The sequence below is a fragment of the Thunnus albacares genome, chromosome 16, assembly GCF_914725855.1.
Source record: "Thunnus albacares chromosome 16, fThuAlb1.1, whole genome shotgun sequence".
In the NCBI taxonomy this organism is placed as follows: Eukaryota; Metazoa; Chordata; class Actinopteri; order Scombriformes; family Scombridae; genus Thunnus; species Thunnus albacares.
The window spans coordinates 25,460,806-25,471,352 of record NC_058121.1 but is presented as its reverse complement, the minus strand read 5'-3'; the positions used below and the strand labels follow the sequence as shown (position 1 = coordinate 25,471,352).

Genomic DNA, 10,547 nt, shown 5'->3' with positions numbered 1-10,547 from the left:
AACTGGACAAACTTCCCTCGACATCACTGTCAGAGATGGAGATGAAGTCACTTTGTCTTGTGAAAATGTGATGACTGATCAGCATAAATGTGACAGTGCTACCTGGAGCTTCAGTGGTTCAGGAAGCACAGCAGCAGTAGAGCTGATTAAACTTGGGCAGATTGGTAAAAATGACGAAGCTAAATCAGACAGACTGAGTGTTACAGTGGACTGTTCTCTGGTTATGAAGAAGGTCACAGTTGAGGATGTTGGTCGTTACTCCTGCAGACAGTTCAAATCAGGACAACAACAAGTTCAAGACTCTCGTGTTTATCTGTCTGTTGTTACCAGTGAGTATTTACATCATAATGTTTTCAGCTCAAACTGTCTTGTTAGAACAATATACTGAAACATTACAATAATTATTATTGTATTATTATATATTACACACACATGTCTGAGTCTCAAACCCTGTTCTCTCTCTTTCTGTCTCTCAGCCTTTGACATCATTTAAAGTACAAAAAAGATAGAAGAGAAATATTTTTAAATGTCATAAGAAGATTTGTATTTTTGGTGCTTCCTGTCTCCAGAAACATACACTTATCACCAGAGTTCACAGTTTAGTTCAAATATTGAACTATATTGTACTAATATTGTAATGAAGCAGTGATTAATGTAACATTTTTCATGTTGTAAAAAGCACAAGTGCTGTATATACTGTATTTCACTCATCTTTTAATTACAGGAGTTTGAACAGTGACAAATGTTTCTAATGTTTTAGACTTTCAAGTTCGCTTGAGGTTCATCATCGTGTCTGTGGGTTTAGCAGCTCTCTCAATAACTGTTGTGTCAGTCAACATATGGACCAGAACTAAAGGTGAGAACATTCACAGAACTTTTATAAACAAGAAGTTTTGATGATCCTGGATTTTTACTGATGAAGCTAAACTTGACTTTTTTTTTGTCTTTTCAGGGAACAAAACACAGATCAGTGACAATGCTGTGAGTTTTAAAACTGAACTGACAAAATGATATTCAGTGTTGTATCATGATCGAGGGCTGCTTGTTGGCCACAGCGAAGCAGAAAAAATCACATTGTGTGGTTGCTCTTGGAAATCTGTGATATACTGTGTTCAAGAGACATTCTTAGCTAAACAGGAGATATGAATGCTGATGTCTCTGATGTTAATTCCTCAATTGCTAATCACTTAATGCAGTTTTGCTATGATGGTGGTTTGATCCTCCCTAGCAAGGTTCTTATGCCTGATAATAGCTATACGTATATCAGTGAAGCTTGGCACACTGCTTCATGGCTTGATCACTGCATATGCACTGATGCACATGACTCTCTAGATGCCATGGAGATAAATTATGATCTGGCCACTACCGACCACCCTTTTCTATGTTGTTAAATTTAGGCAACATACCTGTTATTGTTGGTAACAATGTAAGTGCAGGGACATTAGACTAGTCTAACTTAACACAGGAGGATCTTAAAGAAAACATTTTTTGGATGCCTTGCTGGGATGTATTGACCCACCAAAAGATGCGACTGTGTGTTGTGATATGAATTGCAAGAACCCACAACAATAGTAACGAGTTATATTCTATGTATGATTCTATTGTGGAGTCTCTCCTCATCTCCAGCAGGTCTTTTTATAAACATAAGTCTAATGTGTACAATGCTAAGTCTGGTTGAAATGACTATGTAAAAGAGTTTCATGCTGAGGCTAAAAGGGCTGTTAAAGCATGGGTAGAGTCAGGTAGAAATAAATAAGCACCCATATTTGAATATGAGAAATGTGCAAATTTGCACCTTGAGAAAGTTGCAAAACAACTTCAGAATCATGAATAACTGTAAAACATCACTACCATTGAATATTGTCAGAGTAAATGGCTCAGAGATCATTTCTCAGTTGTGGCAGAAACATTACTATGATCTGTTCAACTGTGTTAAAAGCAATTAGATTAGATTAGACAACATCGATAATAATTAGGATGTGATTGTTACCCCACAAGAAGTCCAAGATGCTGTCATGAAACTTAAGGCCTAAATGCACTAGAAGCGTCATGACGCGCGTCAAACTGCCTTGATGCGCCTACTCCGACCTTGTTTCAATTATTTGGAGCGTCAAATGAGGACCCAGCGACCAAAACTGTTTTCTCTGCAGCCGAAAAAGAGAGAAATAGTGCAAGCCAGCTGAGCACGGGCGAGCAAGCGAGAGAGAGAGAGACAGTGAGCAAGGAGAGTGAGCGGTAGTGAGAACAAAACCTCTGAATGAGAGAAGTAAAACGTTATATTCTGATTATTTCACAGCAGTCACATTTTAACGCACAAATAAATAACCATCAAACAGTCAACAACAACAGATTTACTGTGGACACAGACGCTCTTAGTTTCAGTTTCATTTTCCTCCTCTGCATTTCTCCTTTTCATTCACTCATTACATCCAACTAGTGGTTGATACAAGGACAAAATGACGAATTCGTGTTGGTTCTGTGGTGTTGGAATTTCAAATCTGATGCTTGCAGTGCGCCATAGGAGCATCAATTGACGCGCCTCATCTGACGCGCGTTCATTATTGCTTCCAGTGCGTTTAGGCCTTAAGAGATAATAAACCGTCCGGTATGGATAATATAACTGCTAAACTTGCTGGTCAAAAACTCTACCCTCTGCTTGCTATTTGTTTTACTGGGTTATTAGTCCATGGTATTCTACCTGACTCTATTTTATCTGGTATACTAGTACCTTTCATTAAAGATAAAGCTGGTAAACGAAACAGCTTGGAGAATTACAGGCCTATAGCCCAACCATGTCCTAATTGAATGTGACTCGAGTAACTGTCAGCAAAAAATCAGTTTTATTGTTTTGTTTTCTATTGGAATGTCCCAACTGGCCACGAGCGACGCAGCGCTGCGCAACATTAAACAGTTTTAATGCACATCTGCCAGCCAATCAGAAAATAGTATTCATCCACACCGTGGTATAATTAAGCTCTAACCAACCCTGAGCTGAGCTCTGTCAGGTTGAATGTGGGAACATTGGCGTTCCAGCCTGAATGCAAATGTCTGATAATTGTAGAATGCCTTTTGTTTTTTGTTTATTTGTTTGTTTGTTTAGATATTGTTTAAATATTTATTCATTTTTTTCCATCTTCCTCTTCTTTGTATTCTATTGTGCTATGGACCCCTCATGAGCTGTGTCCTCTGAACAGAACTAAACTGTAAAGAGAAGAATAAGCAGTGCTGACTGTATTACACTGAAACAAAGGTTGTTTATTAGTTCTATTTTATCTCAGAATCTCAGGTGTGTTGTGTTGTTTTTCACAGGTGCATGATGATGAAGATGGAGATGAAGGTGCAGTGTTCTATAAAACATTGAAGAACCTTCTGCTTCTGTGAGACTCCACTGCTCAACAACTTTCACACCAACATCAACTCACCAGGGTCCACTGCAGTAACATAACATTTCATCAGATTTTATATGATTAGTTTCAATAAAAAAGATCATTTTGTTTTTGTCAAACTTTTCATCCATTTAAAAAAATTTGACCATATTTTTAATTGTTACTGATTGCTTTTTGTGTGTTAGCTTTGTCTCAGTTTTATCATCATTTATACAGAAAAACAAATTTTTTAAGTAACTTTCATTTTGGATTGTTTTAAACATGTTTGCTGAGAGTGAGATATGTTTTAAATTGTCTAGAATAGACTTAACTGAGCTGGGAGCTCTAATAGAGTCAGTAACTGTCTTCTCTTTATTATAACTGATATTATACTACTGGACAGTATTTCCCTGTGTTTCCTTGCTGAGCTGCACTAGACGTATAATAATACAAAGATGGAAATAAAAAGGCTGTAACTTTGAGAGATTCACACTTGATTTGATGAACTGAGACTGATGAAGCCTCATATTAACTTTAGATTAACTTTAGAATATATTTTTGTACAGAATGAGGATTTTGTTCCCATCTCCGACACTGGAAGCATGTTAGAAAGGGATCTTTGATTACAGCAAATAAAACCTGTTTCAATATATATATGAGCACCTGACTATTGTTTAAAGACCGACTTGAAAAAATGTGAATCTATCCTTTAAACTGCCTCGCTTCAAACAGTACATTGTTATTGTATTAATTTTATGTTTCTTGTACTTTTTCCTGAATAAACGTTCTTGCACAGACATTAATATAAATCCCTTTTGTAAGATAGAGAATATGTTCTGTCAGCTGGTAACTACAAATCTGATTAGACACAAAAATGACGTGGTGTTCCTCAAGGGTCCATTCTCGAGCCTCTTCTGATCGATCTCTACATGTTCCCATTAGTTCAAAACAAACAAACATTTACCAACAATACTTTTCAAGAATATAAATACAAATACTCTACAGTAGTGAAAAAATGTGGTGATGCAAAAGTTTGTGGCCTTGATGTAATTTGTTGGTTGGAGTAAAATATAAAAACGTGGCTCTTTTGACGTTTGTGAGTTTAAAGGTTCAAATGTTTTATGACTTCTGGTCACACTTGAAGTCACATTTTGATGATGAAAATGAAACATCAGCTCTGCCTCTAATAAATCCAGCTTGTGCATTCTCCATGTTGTTACAATATATTTGTGCTTTGTAGCTGTTTTCTTGTTGTAGTCTGATGTTCAGTTTGTCATTGATTGTTTGAGCTTTAAGTAGAGGCAGATGTTTGCTAGCAGTGAGCTGTTAGTATTTTTTTTATCTTTGTAGTGATGCAGTTTTATCACTTCACTCAATGATTATTTCATGTTTCTGTAGTTTTAAACTTTGTTAACTTTGGACTTTCATGGAGACTGTTGCACCGCTGATCATTGCTGTTACTGATATAAGTGTTGATAAACTTACTGAACTGAAAACTAAGGGACTGTTTGTTATTTATCAGAGAGAGGGGGGTTCACATTATGAATTTATGTTGGCCTGAATGACATTCATCAGTTCTCTTTTTTTATCAGTCTTCCTTGACTTGTTTGTGTTTTTATCGGCCATGTTGTTGTGGTAAATAAACGCCGCTCCCGCCACTGGCGGCGGATCTGGCATATTTGCCGGCTACGATAACTGTCAGATGGTGTTCAGACTCTGCCTGCTCGGCAAACCACAGATGTACCAGCATGGTAATGGTAACTTGTCATTAAATAGCAACAACAAAGCCCGCCCATTTGGAGGGAAGATATGGTTATGATTGGTCAATTTTACTTTCATTTGAATTACTTGGCCCTCTGTAAAAATTATAGCTGGACCACCAATCACGGAGCTGAAAGCAGCATTTTCTTCCCAGCAACTATGGAGGCGCAAAAGTCTGACAAAAGGGGCGTCTTTCATTTAACCCTTCACATTCCAACACAAACTGAATAGGCAGGTTTAAATGGTTTATTTACTCAGAAATATTTTGAGTCCCGTCACCATGCAGCAGTAAAACACATATGTATGTATGTAAAAATGTATTTAAAATAAATACAAATGCAACATTTAAAGTTGTATATCCCCCCCTTAAGTCCCTCCCCAGTGCTTAAAAAATTATTTGACGTGCCTCCCCCATTTTGCATCACCCCCTCCCTCTCATAAATAACAAACAGTCCATAAACTGACTTACATATCTCCCTGCTGCACCAGAGAGTGAATCACTAGACTATGAGAGACTCTTTTTCACCAACTATGATATATATTTGAACAATAGTACCATGTAAAGTGCTGTACTGCAAAGAAACAGAGTTTCTACAGAACCAACCACTAGATGGCAGCTCAAGCAGGATTTTTATTATGGCTGTAGTTACTCTGTAAGGAACATTTAACTGTTATTGGGTTTGCCGTGCCTTAGAGCAATGTACTTTGTGTACCTAAATACAGCTTGTTCATTATCTTGGAGTGATTGAGTTGTTTTCAACATAACTGAAATGAGCGTCTCTTTATCTTGTACCTTGATAAAGTGTGGCTCGTCTGTTCCTGTGAGTCTCAATTTTGGGCTGGTTCCTGCAGGAAAGTCAGAAAGTTAACTATGATAAAGTTTGTTAAATTATTGCTCCTCCTACAAACTCAACTCAACCTGGGATCCAGAAAATGTACGTTTTTAAGATTTATTTATCGCAAACATTTATTTGGGTGTCAAAAGAGTAGAGAGGTGGACATAACCAATATTAACCAATATTAACCAATATTGGGGAGAAAAATGACAAAAAAAAAATGAAAATGTCTTTTGTTAAAGGGAAATCATTTGCCTTAAAATGCAAATACTGCTACTGCACACAGGATGTGAGAAAACAATGTTGTCACATTTTAAAAGCATTACTTGATGAGGTCATGATTATAAATACAAACTTTGAAGTACAGCGTTGGAAAGGAAGTGCGCTGTGGTTTTGTTGGTGAGTAGGTGGAGACATTCACCCTCAACACCTACAATGTCTCTGTTCAGTTTGCTTTGTTGTGGTACAAAAGTGTCAAAAGGTAAACTGAGTAGAGATGTGATCATGTGACATCCCTTACTTGGACTGAATAAATGGTGTCACCCTTGAGAGTCAAATATTAAACATCTAAATGAGTAGAAAATGTAATAAATCTAAAAGGGTTGTAGATGTATTGTAGAGTTTTACAGTTGAAATTCCATTTATGTTTCATGCTTCTTTCAGACTATTTTAGAAATTAACATTTGTGTTTGATGTATTATTATAGAGTGAAATACACACACATACATCACACACTCTTCTTGTTGCTGTTGTTTTGTGTGTAAGGCCACTGAGCATGTGTGAGAATGTGGTTATGATATGTGGCATGACAAGCTAGTGAAGCTCAGTCAACAAAACCGCGTTCCTGCACATGCTCAGTGGCGTCTGCCTTGAGAACTACTCTCTGGAGACTGGAGACAAAATAAGTAACCACTAAGTAGGTTATTAGTGATGACTGATTTACATACACACTTCTGGGACAAGCACAGACCAGCAAGCACACCAGTTATCATCAGAAACATTCTGCTGGGGTCTCAGTGATGATTTTCAGAGATGAAAGTAGTCTCTTTGTCTGGTGTCTTGATAAAGTTTGGCCTGTCTGTTACTGTGAGCCTCGTGTGGTTGAGGTGTTTATCACGTCATCATTAGAGGCTAAAACCTCCAGAGCTCTGCTGATGTTGTACCCACATTCTCAACAAAACACTTCCTGTTCAGTTCTCAGGAACATTTACTTCAAAGATACAAAGAGGAACTAACAGGTCTCAGACCACCAAAACATCATCTTATCTGTTCTTTCCCAGCTGCTGCAATATCACCATGTTGCATCATGAGCATCAAGAGTCAAAGTTTGACTCTTCACCTGTCTGTTCATGTGTGCTGTCAATCATCAACATGAATCCTGTCATGACAGAATCCTAATTCTGTTTGAAAACATACTTTATACTACTTTTTACTTATCAACATTGCAGTTATGTGGTATGTTCTTAACCACTATTGGGGTGCTGTTGGCTAATTTGAAGGGAAATCATTTGTCTTTGAATGCAAATACTGGTCCTGTGCACAGGATGTGAGGAAACGATATTTTTACATTTTAAAAGCATTATATGATGAGGTCATGATTATAAACTTTGAAATACAGGAAGTGTGTTGTGGTCTTGGTGGTGGGTGGAAAGGTTCAGCCTTAACTCCTACAATATCTAATCCTTCATGTATTTACTCTTGGCTGATTATAATATATGATCTTATAAAGATTTATAAGATTATATAAGATATTGCAGATGTGAACGCCAGCTTGCTCATAAAATACAAAAATATTAAAATTGAAACAGAAGAGAAGCTAATATGCTCCGCCTACAATAGGTCAATAACTTAGAAGTGAGAAAAATAGACTGAAACCACAACAATGAGGAAGAGACACTTTACTCATGACAGGAAGTAGACAGTGTATTTGTCTGTGTGAAGCACTAATAAGGACATTTTGAGAGTTAAGAGCGAGTGAAGAAGACAGAGAGAAAGACAGAGAAGCACGATGGTTGAACTCAGATGGATTAAAATGTCTTTATTTCTGATACTGGGGCTTCAGTTTACAGGTAAGATACAAAAATCTGCATTATTACCTTATTGTACTTTATTGAATTACTTCCATTTTACTGAGACAGTCAAATGTGCTGTTTGTTTTTAACATTCACACTACAGTCATATTCTTATTTCAGTTCATTTATCACATTTCTCTCTCAAATTCTCAACAGCAGTAACTGGACAAACTTCCCTCTACATCACTGTCAGAGATGGAGATGAAGTCATTTTGTCTTGTGAAAATGTGATGACTGATCAGGATAAATGTGACAGTACTACCTGGCTCTTTCTTGGTTCAAGAAAAACAGCAGCAGTAGCGCTGATTAAACTTGGGCAGATTGGTAAAAGAGCCAAAGCTAAATCAGACAGACTGAGTGTTACAGCGAACTGTTCTCTGGTTATAAAGAAGGTCACAGTTGAGGATGTTGGTCATTACAGCTGCAGACAGTTCAAATCAGGACAACAACAAGGTCAAGACTCTTGGGTTTATCTGTCTGTTGTTACCAGTGAGTATTTACATCATAATGTTTTCAGCTCAAACTGTCTTGCTAGAACAATATACTGAAACATTACAATAATTATGATCACAATGATGAAGTTAATTTTACTCTTGTTGTCTTTCTCTCACAATATCTCCATCTTCACCAGTGACTGAACATAAGAACACTGATAAGGTGACGTTAAACTGCTCTGTGTCGACATATGGACAGTGTAGACAGACAGTGAAGTGGGTGTATGAGGGTAATGATTGGGATGTGAACACTCAGCACATGAAGGAGTCACAGTCTTCTTGCTTTGTCACTGTGATGTTTACAACTTCCCATCTTGCTGAGACGTCAAGGTATTCTGAGTTATTCAAGTGTAACGTGACAGATAAAAACACTGGAAAAGTGCAGCTGTTTACCTTCAGCCCTCAGTCTTCAGGTGAGAAATCTGCCTCATTTAGTTTCTCTTTTTTGTGTGTAGATGATAATTATGTGGTATTTTTTCACCACAGTTTGTTGGTTTTTGAGATTTAATTTGTCCAGCTGAGGATGTAAGAAAAGAAACAAAACCCAAAACATCAACACCAATAGGAATAAAGGAAAAAAGCAAATAAGTTGAGCCAAACGCAACAGCATCTGCATGAAAATACAAACAACGTTCTTTTGTTCCAGTTCATCTCTCGGTCTGTCTCTTGTTCTTTTTTCATATGTTCAGGTGAGGACACTAAAAGACCTGCAACAACAAAATCAACACCAATAAAATCAACAACAACAACAAAATTACCAACAACTACATCAACACCAACAATGAAATTAACAACAGCAACAATGGGAAAAAGCACAAAGGTAACGATGAACCAAGCACCACCTACAACAACTGATCCTCCAACAAGACAACAAGGTAGTGATTTAACAACTTGTATCTCTGAGCGTAAAGTATGAATGTCAGACTGAGTCGTGGCTGTGGGTGGAGATATTCTCTTATTCAGTTCATCTCAGTCAGTGTGTTCACACACATGTCTGAGTCTCAAACCTTGTTGTTGCTCACTGTTCTCTCTCTTTCTGTCTCTCAGCCTTTGACGTTTAAAGTACAAAACAGATAGAAGAGTAATATTTCTAAATGTCATAAGTAGATTTGTATTTTTGATGCTTCCTGTAGCAACATACACTTAGCACCAGAGTTCACAGTTCAGTTCAGATATTGAACTATATTGTACTAATATTGTAATGAAGCAGTGATAAATGCAACATTTTTCATGTTGTAAAAAGCACAAGTGCTGTATATACTGTATTTCTCTCATCTTTTAACTGCAGGAGTTTGAACAGAGAAAAATGTTTTTAATGTTTTAGATTTTGCAGTTTTGTTGAGGTTCCTCATCGTGTCTGTGGGTTTAGCAGCTCTCTTAATAACTGTTGTGTCAGTCAACGTATGGACCAGAACTAAAGGTGAGAACATTCACAGAACTTTTATCATCAAGAAGTTTTGATGATCCTGGATGTTTACTGATGAAGCTAAACTCGACTCTTTTTTGTGTTTTCAGGGAACAAAACACAGATGGATGACAATGCTGTGAGTTTTAAAACTGAATATTCAAATGTTTATGTTTGTGGTAGTTCACTATTTACTGTGATTCTGTACAGAGAAGAATAAACAGTGTTGACTGTATTAATCTGAAACAAAGGTTGTTTATTTGTTCTATTTTATGTCAGAATCTCAGGTGTGTTGTGTTGTTTTTCACAGGTGCATAATGATGAAGATGGAGATGAAGGTACGGTGAACTATGAAAACGTTGGAGAACCTTCTGCTTCTGCCAGACACCAACATCAACTCACCAGAGTCCACCGCAGTTAAATAACATTTCATCAGATTTTACAGAGTAGTTTAGACAAAAAAGATCATTTTGTGTTGTGATGGGTTTAGGTGAGTGATTCTTTTTTTAAACTACAACACTTGTTAAACTTTTAATCTTTTAAAAAAATGTTTAATTCTTACTTATTGCTTTTTACATGTTTGTTTGTTTCCGTTTTATCAGTATTTACTAGCT

General features: G+C 36.9%; 1 long non-coding RNA gene across 1 annotated transcript; it reads left to right on the top strand.

Moving 5' to 3' along the window:
- The first annotated feature begins 775 nt into the window (after positions 1–775).
- On the top strand, positions 776–10,319 carry LOC122965345. Its single transcript, XR_006398207.1, has 3 exons — positions 776–856; positions 10,044–10,072; positions 10,244–10,319. It is a non-coding gene; the product is annotated as an uncharacterized LOC122965345 (long non-coding RNA).
- Positions 10,320–10,547: the final 228 nt, after the last annotated feature.